Raw genomic sequence first — 17,374 nt, 5'->3', positions numbered from 1 at the left:
AGAGCCTCTCCTAGGTTTGCCAGGACTGTAATCATCTGAAAGCCTGACAGAGGCAGGAGAACTCCCTTCTGAAGTGGTCCACTAACATACCTGGCAATTGGTGCTGGTTGTTAGCACGAGGCCTCAGAGGTCCTCACCATACAGGCCTTTTCTTGGAGATGCTTGAGTGCCCTTACCTCTTGGCAATTGCCTTCCATCAGAGAAAATGAGCCTAAAGAAACCAGGTGGAAGTGGCAATGCCTTTCATCATTTAACCTCAGATGTCACACACCTGTGATATGTAATAAGCACTGTTTTTGTGATATCCTATTGATCACACAGGTCAGCCTTATTCAGTGTGAGAGGTACAACACAAGGGCATGACTACCAGGAGGCAAGGATCACTGAGGGCCATCCTTAGAGACTTAGAGAATTCAGTGACTTAAAAAATGTGTATATCTTTAATAAAAATGAGAATTTTTTTTGTTTTTTGCTTATAATCTATGCTCATTTAGATTTGTCAACATATTTTTATCAATTTCTGTACTTACCATTGTTTTTTATATTCTTTCTTTTCTTTCTGGGTTTATTCTTCTTCTTGAAGTACATCCTATAGTAATTCCTTCAATGAAAGTCTGCACTTTTTATGTATGGAATGTTCCTTTTTGCCTTTCATCTTTACTATAAGTTAGCTGGGTATAAAAGTCCAGTTGGCACTTTGAAGTTACTACTCCAACATCTCTGGCCTTGGTTTTGGCAGAGGCCAGGAGTTCCTCTGTAAGTGATCTGTCTTTTCTCTCTAGTCTATTGTAAGGTCTTTTTCTCTTTGCCTTTGATGTTCTGCAATTTCCCGAAGGGAATTTCTCTGCTACTTCTTCCTCATATACTGCTTCACTGTGGCTCCTTTCATTTTCTTCTTCTGAAACTCCTATTGGACATACATTGTCTTGCATGCAAGCTCTCCTTGATGTTTCATAACTGCTCCTATATATATTTAATCCTTATTTCTGTGTACTGCATTAGAGTTAATTCTCTAATCTTTTCTAACTCACTAAATCTCTCTTTGTGTCTAGTCTACAGTTTATTCTGTCTGTCCTGTTTTTTGGTGATCAAAGTTTTGATTTCCAAGATTCTAATTTGTTCTTTTTATATCTACTTGTTCTCATTTCATTTCTATCTGCCTCCTTCAAGTCTTATTAATTTCCAAAGGATGTTGAGCCTTCATTTGCCTTTTCAAGCATCCTAAACATTATTTTCAATTCTTTATGAGACTTTCACAAAAACAATTCCATGTAGAATGAATTCATATTCCAAAAGTTGATTCTGTTGACCGTTTTTCTTACCAAAAGTATTTTTCATATATTTTGGTTTATAACCTCAGTGAGTTGGAGAATTTTTTAATTTTGTTTTTACTTCAGATTTTTCTCTGTCTTTGTCCTGAGCTGGGACCCCAGGCCCAACTGAAAACCAGGTCCTGTAATAGCATTTCAGAGCTCCCACTCTGTTGTGGTATGAGATCACAAGTCCAGGCACGTAGCCAGAGGGTGGCTTGGCTCAGTTCCTAGGCCAGAGTCTGCCTTAGCTTCCCACATTTCAAGCCCCAGGATATACATGGACAGCTGGTCTTTTTTTTTTTTTTTAACTTGCCTCTTTTCACAAGCAGAGGGAGACTTACCCCACCCGTGGCTTCAAGGAACCTGGCTGGTCTCTATCTTGCAGGGAGCATTTGAGCTCATTACTAGGAGCTATGCCTCTGGCAGCTATTGCTGCTTCTAGACCCCAAGTCCACCTTGCCCTCAAACCCCACTCACTACTTTGCATTTCTGATCTGCCTCTGATATTTGGAGATATCCATCTTGGTTTGGGACCCAAGTATGTCCTTTTGTTTATCTTTTTTTCTATTTTATTTATTATTGCTATGTATTTAGAACAGAGGAAGCAGGCCACACCATGAACTCACAATGCCATCTCAGCTAGAAATTGAGAACTGAACTGCATGATTGCCATACTTATAGAGAAATCCCATGCTTCCTTCTTTTAAATGTAAGAGGAGAGGTCATTTTATAAAAACTCAGTAGGGTTTTATACATGAACTTTGCTAGGAATACTGTCTGAAACAGTAGTTCTGAAAAAATACATTTCTTCCTCAAGTTAAAGGAAGCAGAGTCCATGTGTTCCCAGGTCACTCCTATGCTCACTCCACCACACATACTCTGGAAGTCGTTCTTTGAAAGGGGAGGCCACAGGATGCAGATGAGGCCTCATCAGCATCTACTTCTCTCTCCTCAGAGCACATGGGGCCTGAAGATAACTGCAGGGAGTGGCCCTGGGACCAGTGGGCCACTGAAGAGGAACCAAGGTACATGTTTCCCTGGTGGCCATGAGAGGAAGCTGCAATGTCTGCAGCCAGGGAAACACCCACAGGAGTTAAGGTTTTCCACCCACTTCCTATCCAGGCAGGCCTGGGACCTGTGGAGATGGCAAAAGCAGCCCCAATATCTCAGTTAAGGCCCCAGGGTGGAATTCTCTCTGCTATCTCCCGTGCTGTGCCAGAACATAGCCCATCCTACTCAGAGCTGTTTTGGGAAGGTGTCTACTTCCTCCTTGACCCTTTAGAGTATCAGAACCTTGACTCTAGGAGATATTTGGTCTAGAGAACTCTTTGAATGAGTTCCTTAACTCAAATGTCCAGAATCTCCCATCAAGGCCACACAGAGGACTGTGGGAATGCAGTCTGCACAGTGGCCCAAAACATGGGCTTGGGAATTAGATAGACCTGACTCTGAATCCCACCTCTGCTACTTACTAGCTGTGTGTCTCCAGGTGACTTGCTTAACCTTTCTGTGTCTCTATTCCTTCATCTGTAAAAGAAGGGTGATACTGTATGTACTTTAATGGGCTGTGAGAATAGAACCAGATAATCAAATAACTCTCTGTCTCCTCATATGCGACCCCTGTTTCAGAGGTGCCTGGGCTCTTATAGCCCCTTCTTCTCCTGTTCCTGAGACCTGTGGGCTTGGGTCTGCTTCCTCTGGGTCTTGGGTAGCAGGAAAGGGGGGAATTTTTGAGCAGGAGCCAGGCCAGATGGAGTCCACATGGCAGAGGCCCCACATGAGGGCCAAAGTCCACTAGCCTAAAGCTGTCCCTAAGACCCACAAACTCACAAACATACCCCTGACTGCTGGTGCCTCGGTGTCCTCCTGTTTAACTATTTTCCCCTCAGGGACTGCCATCCATAGTCTCAGAGAATACACAAGGAATTCTGGAGCCCCTGACAGAGGTGCAATTCAAGCACAGCCAAACTGGGCGTTCAGCAGGTCCGTCAGTAAATTATTAGGCACATGCCCTGTGCTTGGCTCTGGGGCTCCAAAGGAAAGAAGGTGATCCCTGCCCTCAAGGCATTCACAGCAGGGTGAGGACACTGACTCAAAGACTCTCTCTCTCTGTAAGGCTCTTTGCTAACTGCTTTAAAGAGAGTTGTGGTGAGCAGTAAGAGCACAGAGATCAGGGCCTGCTGGGATAGTCAGGCACAGCTTCCCTGAAGAGGGGCTTCTGACTTGGCACCTCACTGTGGAATAAGAATTTGCCAAAGACAAACATCACCAATTCATTCAACATGCTTTTGTTCAACACCTGCCTCCTCCTCCTCCAGTTTCGGTTCTGTGCACGAGGATTCCGTGATGATGAAGAGAAAGGCAGTCCCTGGCATCTTGGCCTGGCACTCATAGCTAGGCTATGGTGTTCTCCTGTTGAATATAAACAATTTCACAGAACATGAACATCAGACAAGGCCACTCTGTGGCCATGATGAATCTAGACAAAAACAAGCCCAAACCCTATGAGCCCTTTCGGACATCCCCGTACTGAGAAACCGCATTCCCCATGGTATGTGTTCTCCTTCACTGCAACCAGCCATAAATCCAACTTGCTCCACTGCAGATGGGTTCCTGGTGGTCTTTGGGTAGAGGGCATTGACAGTGATGACCAAGAGGTAGGATCTGAGTGAAGAGAATGACATGAGGGCCAGGTCAGGTGGAGACATAGGGGAAGAACATTCCAGGCAGATGGAATAGCTAGTGCAAAGGCTCTGAGGTGAGAATATGATTGGCATGTTTGGAAAATAGCCAGAAGGCCAATCCAACAGGAGTAGAAAAGTCAGAGTCAGCATTCCAGGCACAAGTAATAAACTGTGCAAAACTTCATGTAAAAGAAAGTAGGGGGACGTCTGAGTGGCTCAGTGGTTGGGTGTCTGCCTTCGGCTCAGGGCCTGATCCCAGAGTCCCAGGATCAAGTCCTGCATCGGCTCCTTGTATGGAGCCTGCTTCTCCCTCTGCCTATGTCTCTGCCTCTCTCTCTGCCTCTCTCTGTATCTCTCATGAATAAATAAAATCTTAAAAAAAAAAAAAAAAAAAAAGGAAAGTTGGCCATTTCTTGGCAAGTATGGGCAGTTCCATGTGGCCAAACTAGAATGTCAGCATGTTTTGTTTTGGGAAGAGGGACAGGTACAAAGGAAAGACAGAATGAGCAGCCTTCGTTGCCTTTTTTGAGAGAGTCTTAGTAAGATAACCATGCGTCCTAATGTTCCGCTGGAGCCAGTCATGATGGCATTGTTTCTTTGGTATGGTAATAAGGTACATAGATGGAGGCCTAGACCTTTTTGAACAAGGTCTACCAAAGGGAATTCCTCTTGATCTTGATTACCTGCTCATGTTATCACCAAGGGAGAGGAGAAAATAGATGCCGATTCTCTGGGCCTTTTGAGTGATCCTGTCAGCTTATACTGTGGATGTATGTCCACTTAATCACCTGTCCCCCTGGTGTAGGTCTAATAGGATTACTTAGGCCAAGCATTTGTGTGGTCCAATGTGATTTAATAGTGAAGGACATTGAACAAATTTTATCACCAGCTGCAATTTATGCCCTGGAAAGAATACCAAAAAAAAAAAAAAAAGAGTCTGCCTTCTTGTTGCTGGCAATGTGAACCGGAAATTCCCTACAGTAGCTCAAGGCCTGCAGACCACAGGTGTGAAGACACACACACTACACCATCATTGAGCCCCAAGCCTAGCCAGCCCAGGGCTCAGGACTACTCAACAATTAGTTTCCCAGAGAAAGGGGTCTGAAAGTGATGAGGTTGTAACCAATACTGTTTTAGCATTAGCATTTAACTGAGAACAAAAGATACTGATGTATGCCTTCTCTCACCAATCTCTTCCTCCTGACTCGTGTGATTTTTCCTCCTCCGCCCCAGGTATTTTCTGCCATCGTGTGTCTCTTGCCCCCAATTCACCTGGTGTGTAGGGCCAGGCAGGCACACAGGCACAGCATGCAGGCCTTGGGTCCCAGGAGAGGCAATGAATATTCAAGGTCAAGATGGACCGAGCCACGGGGATGAGGGGCAGGGCCTATGGTCTTTCAAGTACTGCCCAAGGCAGGACCACCCCTACAGTATGCAGACCCTGGGCAAAGAGTTTTTATTTCCCAGGACCTGCCTTGTCTCTTTATGTGGTTCATGGTCAAAGTTGTCATTACTGGCTAACTTCATGAATCTTACTGGGAGGAAAAGGTAGCAAGGTTGTTACTACTCACAAGCCTTGGCTCTTCGGAACCTGTTTATATTGAAACAATAGAAACCTTCCTGTTTCTGCCATTCCCTAATACCATTTATTTAGTGCCAGCTCCATCAACCACACTACAGCCATGAGTGCTGGCTTCCGATGACTCTCTCAAAGGTTGTAATGGTGCTTCCTGGAAAATGGTCACAAATACAAGTCTCACCCAGAGTATGCAAATATATATATATATATATAAGCAACTACTTATTCTCAGATTACGTTAAATTTACCACTGGGGATTTTATAACATAAACAAAGAGCAGCACATCTTGGAACCATGACTTCTCTAGAATTCTTTACACCATAATCACTGAATTCCTAGAATCATATCTTTTTCCTGATTGGCCTTTCACAGACGATGGGAAGAAAAGGTGATGGGAAGAAAAGGCCCCATGGCCAGAGTGAAAAGAACAGTCTCATTCATGCTCACCATAACTGTCACAGCACATAAAGACTTCCACAGAAAAGATTCCTTGCTGTGAGCCAGTACTGAAAGTCCTTGGAGGAGATGAATGACACCAGAAGACTGCCTGACATGGGGTGTGGAGGCTTTGGAAGGCTGGGATGATGCCCTAGTGCCATTGGCAGGGTGCCCAGAAACATTTACTGCCGCTCCCGCCACCCTGGGGTGCTGCAGCCCTGAGGCAGCTCTGTGATTGGAGAGCTCCTAGGCAAGAGCCAAAGCAAGGACACACACAGGTGAGCCCAAGGGTTGGCAGTTGACCATAGATGCCCCAGAGCCTTGAATTTGTCCTGTCTCTCAAGTGGCTCAAACTCATGTGATCACATGAGCCTACAAAAGAAAAAAAAAAAAATACTGTGCTGGCTAGCAGGAGCAATCCACTCACCAGGCTGCCCTCCTAGAAGTGAGGTCCATAGGACAACATCATTGGTATGAATTCTGAAGCTCTTCAGGGCCTCTGGTTCACCCACACCTGGAGTAAGGGGTCAGAAATACCCCAGGGGCAACCTGGGTGGCTCAGTGATTGAGCATCTGCCTTTGGCTCAGGTCATGATCCCAGGAGTCCCGCATTGGGCTCCCCACTGGGAGCCTGCTTCTCCCTCTGCCTATGTCTCGGGCTCCTCTCTGTGTCTCTCATGAGTAATAAATAAAATCTTTTAAAAATAAGAAAAAATAAATACCTCAAAGGAGAGTAATAAGATCCAGGGCTGGCATGGAGTCTCCAGGAGGGCAGCTCTGGCTACTTTTGATCTTCAGAGGGGAACGGACTTCTGGATACCATGATCCACACAGGCCTTATCCAGGCTCAGGGCACCAAACCCAGCCCAGACATCAAAGGAGAGGTTAAAACATTCTGAGGAAAGCACTAGGCCCTCTGCAGCCCCACCTGGGCCAGGGACCTGCTTCCCTACATCTAAGGGCAAGAACTGGCCCAAGAACACAGTTTACCTCCCAGTCAGGCTTCCGTGGCCTGTCTAGCCAACCTCATACCCCCACCTCATATCTCTTCTCCAACCCCATCTCCCCCTTGCAATTTTCCACCCCAGGGCCCTAAGGCCTTCACTTTACTTGCAATGTCTAATGCTTAAAGATCCTCCAAGGCTCAACTCGCTCCCTGCTCAGTGTCAATGGGACTTTAAGCACACCTCAGTCTTTCTGCTAGACCATTAGAACCCAACATTTCTAACTGCGCATGGCCTTGATTAGAATGGAGAGTGGGGAAGAGCCTAGGAAAGGAGCAGAAGGGCCCATAATGAAAGACAGGTCCTGGCATCTGCAGGACGACAGAAACCAAGGTGTCAATGGCACCAGTGCCACTGCTGCCCACACAAAAATGTGCCCATTGCACAAGGACACTTCGGCCCCTAAGAACTACCTCTAGGGTGCCTGTCTGGCTCATGATAGTCCTCTCTGCCTGTGAATTTCTCTGCCTACCTACTTACTTACCCCAAAGAAGTGGATCTCCACCAGCCACAATTTTCCTGTGTGACTCCATTCTCTGGCTGAATTCCCTCTGCAATGATTTGGGGGCTCAAACACTGCCAGGGAGTCTCTGTGCACGGCTAGGACTATTTATGAACCCCCACCGCCCTCCACAGTGGGTACACCACCCGTACTTGGAAAGACAGCAAAGACCAGTATCCAAAAGAGGGAATTGGAGCAGATGGGCCAAGATCGGGGGTATCAGTCAGGTCTCATGCAGAAACAAATACTGGAAACCCAGTTCAAACCATCTGGTGCAAAAGGGACACCCTGGCTCATCAAGTGCAAAGAAAAAGAATGATTTGCTTCAGGCGCAGCTGTATCCATGGGGCAGGGCTTTGTTCCTCTCTTCACCTCTTGACTATTTGGCTCTGGGTCTTCCCCATCATAGGTGCAAAGGTCCTTGAAAGTGCCAGGGAAATGTGGATTCCTCTCCTCGTGTCCACAGATCTGCCCACGGGACACCAGCTGACGCTGCTGGGACCTCACCGGCCCTGAGCAAAGAGGTGGGCCAAAGAAGGCTGGTGACGCTCTCCTCCCATGTCCCCGTGCATTTGGGGTGGAGTGGGCTGACATGCCATTGCCATGGTAACAAGAAGGTGTGGGTCTGGGCAAGCAAGGTGAGCAATCTAAAGTCCATGGACCGCAGACTGTTCAGAGCAAGAGAGCTGTACCTGGTTCCTCACAGCCTCAGAAGGCCAAGCAATCCCCTCCACCCCCAAATGCATCTTTTCCTTTTAGTTAATCTTATTGAGGATGATCTCTGGTCTTTGTGACCAGAAGAGCAAGACCACCACATTCATTTGTTTTTTAAGATTTTTTTAATTTATTCATGAGACACAGAGAGAGAGACAGAGACACAGGCAGAGGGAGAAGCAGGCTTCCTGTTGGGATCCTGATGTGAGACTCGATCCCAGGACCCCAAGATCACAACCTGAGCCAAAGGCAGACACTCAACCAGTGAGCCACCCAGGTGCCCCCACCCCAATTATATATATATAAACATATATGAAAAATATTTTCATATATGAAAAACATCTGTTTTTCAGCAAGAATCCTGACACTCATGATTATTAACATTTTGGCTTCTTACCTTACACACACACACACACACACACATGCATACTGTGACCTGTGGAGTTAAGTGACACCACCCGGTAGGTGTCCTTGGGCCAACTAGGTCATCACAAAATACTTGAAGATATTAAAAGAAGTGTTTTATACCCCATGGGAAATAACTTGAACTCTAATCATATTTGGCCTTTACATATGTATTGTAGGCCATAACGCACAGGTGGGTGGGTGGCAAAGAGATCCCATAATAACAAAGGCTTATAAATGGAACCCCAGGAAAGAAATCACCACGAAGGAGGATGTGGACCAGATCCCACAGCACAGTGAGAAGGTCGGGGAGCATAGTGAGATCAAGGAGCCTGGGAGGCTGTACCTGAACTCTCCAAACTCCCCTCCTCCTGCTGGCATGTAAAGATCTGAGGTAAAAGGTGAGGAAGGGCATCTCATGAGGAACCTATTCAGCTGTGTTACTTTGGAAAGTTGCTTCTATGTACCTCGTTTTCCTCATTTGCAAAAGGGAAGTAGGATGGTAACACTAATGATCTCATGTGGTAGTTTGGAGGACCACATGTATCTTAAGCTTTCACAGTGTTCCTGGGTTCATGCTAAACATTCAGTAAATGGTCATGATGGTGACAATGAAGGAGAAGACATGCCTCATCCCAGAAACTATGGAGTGAAACCGGGGCCAAGGGTAGGGAGAAGAAACCACTAGTAGGAACTCAACCTTGAGACACATACATAGACTTCCCCTTAAAAATGCTAAGCTGAAATGGGAAGATTGGGAGCCCCTTAGATCTGGGGATAGATAACGAGGGACTCTTTGGTACGGGCAGAAGAGTGAGCATTGCCCCATGACCCAAAGACAGAGGATGAGAGTGGGCCCTCTTCTGCCCATGGGCAGCCAACACCCAAGGTGAGACGCAGGAGGAGCCAGAGACCTGTGCTCACAGGTGCCTGGCAAGGAGCAGGGCTAGGAGCCGTGGCAGGGAAGGGGGGACAGAAGACAACAGAGCAGAGAAGCTGTGCAAGTGTCAACAGAGAAACAGGAGGCTGAGCTGCAGGGGGCCGCTCTAATTTAGTCAAGATGCACACACCACCCTCTGGACCCTAGAGCACCTGGAGAAACACAATAAGAGGAAGGCTTTGGCCCTACCTTTTGGCAGGTGATGGCAACTGGCCCAGCACACTGGGGGGGACAAACCAGTAGTCTTGCCCAGAACCCACAGTGTGTGGGGTTTAGGAGACTTTTGTGGGAGATCCCTGAGCGCTCTGAGCACCACTCTAAGATGATCTTTGCATGGACACAGACCACAGACCGTACCGTCGCTCCTTACCGTGGTATACCCAGATTATAGCACCCTTCCCTGGCTGGCTGCTCCAAGGACAGCTCTGCACTGAGGAAAAGCCAGCACATCTGCTGACCAGGCCATGGCCTGCCTCTCTCCTCATCCCTCACCTGCAGCACAGCGCCCTGGGGAGCCTTTCAAAAATGTTGCTGCCAGGATCCTCTCCCATCACCCAGAGACTCTGGTTTAGGGGCCAGGCATAGGTGTTCTGTAAAAGCTCTCAGGTCAGAACTACTCCTCTACATGATCTGTAGCTTACAGACCCTTGCAGACTTACAATGAAACAGATACGATTCACTAGAGAATGCAATGAACTGGATGAGGCCCTGTGAAGCCCTCCTTGGGGGACCTGGATCCTGGGCACTGACATCCCTTAAAACTGAAATGATCCTTAAACCCATGTTCCAGGAGTCACATCTGCAATCCAAACACTTGCTTGGCCACTTAGGCCACTTACTAACCATGCCTTGCCTAATCTCTCAGTTTCCTCTTCTGTAAGTGGCAATAATAGTATCAACCCCAGGGCATGGTGGATGAAATGAAGAAAGCATGCATGGCACAGGGCAGGCACCTAATAAGTGACAGCCATTGTTATTCATGGTGTCTTTACCCCAAGCCAGGAAGATAGAATGAGCACATGAGCAAGGCTGCCATAACAAAGCCCCAAGCGAGGCGCCTGGGTGGCCCAGTGGTTGAGCATCTGCCTTTGGCTCAGGTTATGATCCCAGGGTCCCAGGATAGAACCCTGCACTGGGTTCCCTGCTCATCGGGGAGTCTGCTTCACTCTCTCCCTCTGCCCCTCCCCCTGGCTCATTCTCTCTCTCTCTCAAATAAATAAATAAAATCTTTAAAAACAAGCAAACAAAGCCCCAATTCAGGGAGAACAACAGTTGAGGAGTCAGATAACACTGCCTGCAATGGCTCAGTTTCAGAACCAGATGAGACACCCTCCACACCCTCCTTTGTACCACTGACGGGCTTGCCCTGGATTCATTACTCATCTCTGCCTGCCTCTACTAACCTTTCTCTTCTGGTTCCTCCCTTCGCCATCTTTACTTCTACTTTCTTCCTTCTCCTCATTTCTACCCGCTCTTACCCCTTTGGTATCATCAAGTTTTGTGAGTTGTAAACTAAAGAAACCAACTCTTGTCATTGTAAGCAATACAGAAATTGGTAGGATAAGGAGGAAGAAGCAGGGACCCTCCAGAGAGCAGTAAAAAGGATGTCAAGGTCTTGCCACCGACATCTGTCCACGTGCCACCAATGTTGATACAATGAAACTCACCTGCCACTAGCCTCAAACCTTTGGTCACGTAATCACAAGACTCAAAATCCCAGGAGAGGTTATCCAATCGGTTGAGCCCAACTCTCTTGCCCATTCACAGCTGTTCCAAAGAGGACAAGCGGTCCCTTCGGTTGACACAGTGGACCGTGGGCATGCCTTTTATCAAGACCTCTCTGAATGGAGAACTCAGAGATGGTGAATGATCTCCAAGCTGAATGATCACCCAGGTAAGCTTTCCAGGAGCAGAGAGGGCTAGGAGTTTTGATTGGTAGCCTCAAAATAACAGGTAATCTTCCACTACTATTTTTTCTCCCATTTGTATTACAGTATAATTTACATACAATAAAGTTCATCCTTTTTAGTATTCAATTCTGAGAGGTTTTGACAAATGTATACATTCAAGTCAACACCACCACAATCAAGATATAGAATGGTTTCATCATCCCCATAGAATTCTGTTGTTTCTGTGTGGTAAACCTCTCCCTTAGCCCCAGTACCTGAGAACCACTGTCCATATAATTTTGCCTTTTCTAGACTGTCATATATGTAGAAGCATCCAGTGTGTAGCCTTTTGAGTCTGGCTCCTTTCACTGAGTATAATGCAGTTGCGATTCATCCATGCTATTGTTCTCATTAGCAATTCATTCATTTTTATTGCCGAGTAGTATTGTCCCATTGAATGGTAGACCTTGATGTGCATCAAGTCACCTGGTGAACACATTTGGGCTATTCCCAGATGTTGACAGTTATCCATAAGGCTCCTATAAACATTCACGTACAGGGTTTCGTGTGAACATAGTTTTCATTTCACTAGGTAAATACCTAGGGGTGCAATTGCTCCATTGTACAGTAAATATGTGTTTCACTTTATAAGAAAGGACCAAAATGTTTTCCATACTGGCTGTATCATTTTTCATTCCCACATATGAGTTCCAGTTGTTCCACATCCCCACCAGCATTTGTCTAAAGCATCTTTTTGGTTCTTTCCTCACTTCATCAGTAGACTATCATCACTACAGACAAACATTCCCTGGACATTAGCTGTGTACAAAGCCCAGAGATGGCCACGTGCCCCCGCTTCTCACTTTCTGCTCTCCCCTTCTATCCAGGGCACAGAGCTCTGGGCCAGGCCAGGTCCTGAGGATGCTTGGGTGGGAGAGGGAACACTCTCCCCAGGGACCCAGAACAAGGACCCCTGCAGCCACTGACAACTACTTGCTGGCCCTACTCCTTCCCCATGAAATGCAGCTCCACGAACTCTAAATCCTGACCAGCCCAGATACCTGGTGGCTTCATTCTCAGAGATTTATGTTTAAGAAATACAGTTTGTGCCTCTGGATGCAACCCAAAGGGAAATACAGAGCTCCCCTATGAAATAGTCTATGGAAAACCTGAACCATAATCCAATCAAGACTCTACTCAGCTTTTAGTTTTACAAGAAATATAGGGGACGGTACTATGGTAAATTAAAAGGTACTATGAGGAGGCAATAAATACATCTAGATTGTGGATCATTCTGTAGAGACAAATAGTCCATTGTCTCCAACAAATCAATGGCAGGGGGATTGAAATAGAATGAAAGGACTGGAGAAATAGAATAAGAACAAAAGATACTCAGCCAAAGGCACTTAAAGAGGAATTCCAAAGTTAAACACAGAATTATATGACCCAACAATTCCACTTCTAGATACATATCCAAAAAATTGAAAGCAGGGACTCAAACAGATACCTGTACATCAAAGTTCATAGAAGCATGATTCATAATAGCCAAAAGGTGGAAACAACCCAAATATCCATCAACAGGTGAACAGATAAACAAAATGTGGAATATACCTGCCATGGGAACCTTATAACTTTTATGTTAAGAAGGGGATAACTCGGTGGCTCAGCGGTTGAACATCTGCCTTTGGCTCAAGGCATGATCCCAGGGTCCGCGATCAAGACTCGCATCGGGGTCCCTGTGGGAAACCTGCTTCTCCCTCTGCCTATGTCTCTGCTTCTCTCTTTGTGTCTCTCATGAATAAATAAATAAATAAATAAATAAATAAATAAATAAATAATATATTTTTAAGAATTTACACTAAGTAAAAGAAGCCCCACACAGAAGGCAACATTGTACGATTCTACTTCCATAAAGTGCCTAGGGTAGGCAAATCCAGAGAGACAGGAAATATAATTAAGGTTATCATGGATGCGGGGGGGATGGGAAGTTATTTTTCAGTGGGTACAAAGCTTCTGTTTGGGATGATGAAAAAGTTCTGGAAATGGATGGTGATGATGGTTGCACCACGCTATGAACATTCTTAATACCACTGAGTTGCACACTTAAAAGTGGCTAAAATGGGGGCAGCCTGGGTGGCTCAGCGGTTTAGCGCCACCTTAGGTCCAGGGCATTATCCTGGGGACCTGGGATCGAGTCCCATGTCGTGCTCCCTCCATGGAGCCTGCTTCTCTCTCTGCCTGTGTCTCTCCCTCTCTGTGTGTGTGTGTCTCTCATGAGTAAATAAATAAAATCTTTTTTTAAAAAAAGTGGTTAAAATGATAAATTTTGTTATATATATTTTACCACAAAAGAGGATTTCCATTTTTTACTCACATCTTGAAAAATATTAAAAGATACCCATAAACACAGTCAATGGTAACATGTTAGAATCTCTGCTCTCCTGGGGCACCTGGGTGGCTCAGCGGTTGAATGGCTGCCTTTGGCCTAGGGCGTGATCCTGGAATCCCCGGATCGAGTCCCACGTCAGGCTCCCTGCATGGAGCCTGCTTCTCTCTCTGCGTCTCTCATAAATAAATAAATAAAATCATTAAAAAAAAAAAAAAAGAATCTCTGCTCTCCTTGTGCACTTCTCTCTTACCCACATACCACTTCTCAACACTTACTACCTCCAGCCCTGGAGCCTTCACCCCTGCACCCTACTTCTCCCACCAGGTGATTGGATAGGTTGGCTTAGCCTCACTCCCAGCAAGAAAGAATGCCTCCTCTTGGGCTGGAAAGGGGAAGGAGGATTAGGCTGGCTATGAAGAACTGACTTTCTTTGACAGAGGAAAGGCTGTGGTCACACCCACAGTAATAAGTCTTGTCCCTTCACGTAATGGATGCCTGAGCACTCCGTTTCCACCACCCCAGAATAACCTCACTGCTTCATTGGCAAGCAGAGTACTTCACACCTCCCTAATGATTCTCACGCCCATCAGATCCAATCATAATGCTGTCCCTGAGTGCCAACTCTATGCCAAGCATGTCACATACCTTTCCACAGTCCTTTTAACCATCAGGCAGATAACCATTATCATCACTGCTTTGAGGAATTGAGGCTCAGTCCAACGTCAAATGACTTGCCCAAGGTCCACACAGCCAAAAAACGGCAGGCCTTAGATTCAAGCCACTATACCTAGCTGCTGCTAGTTCAAGACCCACCATATTTCTGAGAACTTTTCACAACCAAGTAACCTGATGAGATGGAAGTCAAGTGACCAAAAGGGTCATCAACAGAGCAGGCTTTTCTTGCTCCTCAGGTCCCTCCTCCCTTCACCCTCCCTCCACAAGATGTCATCTACTCCTCACAAAATGTCATCTACTGAGCCCTTCTCACAAAATGTCATCTACAAGCCCAAATCCACTCAGCTGAGTCTTCTTGGCAACTAAAATGAATACACACATTGCAAGCCATTAAGGTAACCACAGCTATGTGGAGAGAGCTGGTCCGGCTTCGGAGCAGCTTCTGACTGACCTCAGGCGGAACGGCCCCTCCTCCCTCAGCTTTGCATCCTGACTCTCTCTGACTGCTTATTTTCCAGCTCCTCGCGGCTCCCAGCCCAGCTCCCAGCTGCTCCCAACTGTGGTTCATTGTAGGTGTCCCAGCTCATTCCTTCTTCATGAGAGACCCTGTCGCCAAGTAGCCACCCGACCTTATCCCAAAGGACAGGACAGAGAGCCAAGCTAGTCCCATCAAGATGGTGCTCAGACCTCCACCTCCGCCTCCGGCTTCACCCAGATGAGGAAAAACAGGCATTGCCTCAAAACTCTGACAATCCAAGGCAAAGCTCACGAGATGTGTGATAACAGGGCCAAGAGAAGAAAAGAGGGATATAAAAATATAAACAAGGGTAAACTCAACAAAACACACACAAGGAGGAAAAGACTTCAAAAAACTTTGTATGCTCTACAGAGGATTTTTCCTAGGCTTTTCTTTAACCAAATTTTCTACTTCAAGCAACATTATTTTTATAATTTAAAAAGATGGTTCACTAGAAATACCATCTGCAATGTTCAAATACATCATGGTATATTAATGTTCAGAAAAAAAAACTAGGGAAAAAAATCAAAGGTAAATGAGAATTATTTCTGAGTTGGCATTTTAATTTTATTAAGCAATTGACATTAAATTTCCTTCATTTTATGCTGTTCTGTTTGCCAAAACTCTTCCAGTGGAGAATCATTACATTTACAACCAGACAGAAATAAAACATTACTTTCTTTTTTTTTTAAATCCCATCAGGAATTCCCCCTCATTCATCTATCTCTGGAGGGAGGAGGGAAAATAAAAAAGCTGCTTCGGAAGTTCTCCAGCGGTGCCACTTCCATTGGTACCTCAATTGGAATCTATGAGAAAAAAAAGTTCCTTTGTAATGACCTCAGCCATGCTTTAAAAAAAAAAAAAAAAAAAAAAGTAAAAGCCTCTAAAACTCATGAAAAACACAGTTGATGTGAATCATATGTCTGAGTGGCGAAGTTCCCGCAAAGCCGGGAGGGTGCACAGATGTGCAGAGCAGAAACTCCCCTCACACAGCAACTGTTCCTCCACAGAGCTAGCAGCTAAAGGTAAATAGCTCGGCCCCGTCAGCGTCCCTGCCTGGGAGGCTGCCTGGCAGGTCCCCATTCTCCTCCCTCCTCGCCCTTCGGTCACCCATCCTCTACCTTTTTATATACTCTCTCCTTGTCCAAAAGGAACAGGATCTGACCATAATCACTCATATTTGTTGACTGGTAGATTATACTCTAGCAGATGACCTAATATCTTAACCAGTCGTTTGCGTTTTAAAACTCCCATCTTCCAGTTGTGGAAAGAAAAACATCTACTAAAGGAATTTCAGGCATCAGCCAGCAGGTGCAGTAATGTCTGTGTCAACGGGAGAGGGGGACGAGTGTTGGGAGTAACTCTGGTCTAGACCTTCCGGGACCTGGTGTGGGCGGCCAGAAGGAAAGGTGGTGGTGGGGCCTCCCCCAGGTGGGCTCCCCACTCCCCTGGGAGGACAAGCTGGCACTGGTCTGGTTCCAGTTGCTGGAGCTGCTGGGGGAGAATGAGGTATTTTTCATCCTCCAACATCTGGAGTCTGCCCTGCCAGGAGGAGTCCACCTGGTACCTCCCCCCACCACCACCATCTTTTCTTTGCTCCCCTCTCACACTAGCCTCTTTCCTCAGAGTTTCCAGGAGCCGGTTTCAGTTTTCTGGCATGGAGCTTCTTTAGGTGGCATTCGGAGAGGTTTTCAAACTCCAGCCTGCCTTGTCTGCCAACCTGGAAACCTCCTATGTTTCATGTGACATTTTGGCCTCTAACATTTCCAACCACAAAATATGTGCTTGAATCGCAACCTCTGCCTTGGTAGAGATTTTACTGTGAGGTTCTTTTCCTGAATAGAACCTCTTCCCTTCCTCCTCCTTTTCCAGATTCGAAAATGCCTAGGTGGGTTGTATCTTGTAAGCAAACTCGTGCAGGCCTAACTGACCCATTAATGTATGTGACCTAATTGTACTCGGCAGTAGATATTTCTTAAACTCTTACTCGACTCACATTTCATATAGTATATAATTTTCTATAGCATATAATTCAAGCGTTAGACGAAATTTAACACAATTGAATCAAGAGACCATCCTCTATTCTTGTGGAGGTCCAGTTCTCTCCCTAATATTCCAAGGGACTTTTTTGTTGTCAGCATGCCTCTCACCTGGAGTTTGGATATCTATAGGCGTACAGATTTCACATGTATCTCACAATTATGGCAGGTCTCTTCCCTTCTCCTCTCCTGATAAGGAACTTAGCCCCATTTATAGCTTTATAAAAATCAACATATAGTTCCATGGTTCATTCTGTCCCCTCTTTCAAGTCTTTATCCAAATGT

General features: G+C 45.9%; 1 long non-coding RNA gene across 1 annotated transcript; it reads left to right on the top strand.

Moving 5' to 3' along the window:
• Positions 1–5,946: 5,946 nt before the first annotated feature.
• Positions 5,947–15,937, top strand: LOC140622416 (uncharacterized). The gene is made up of 4 exons (XR_012022188.1): positions 5,947–6,293; positions 7,931–8,045; positions 11,348–11,474; positions 15,753–15,937. It is a non-coding gene; the product is annotated as an uncharacterized lncRNA (long non-coding RNA).
• Positions 15,938–17,374: the final 1,437 nt, after the last annotated feature.

Source organism: Canis lupus, chromosome 31 (genome assembly GCF_048164855.1).
Source record: "Canis lupus baileyi chromosome 31, mCanLup2.hap1, whole genome shotgun sequence".
NCBI lineage: Eukaryota > Metazoa > Chordata > Mammalia > Carnivora > Canidae > Canis > Canis lupus.
This window is presented reverse-complemented; position numbering and strand designations above follow the sequence as displayed.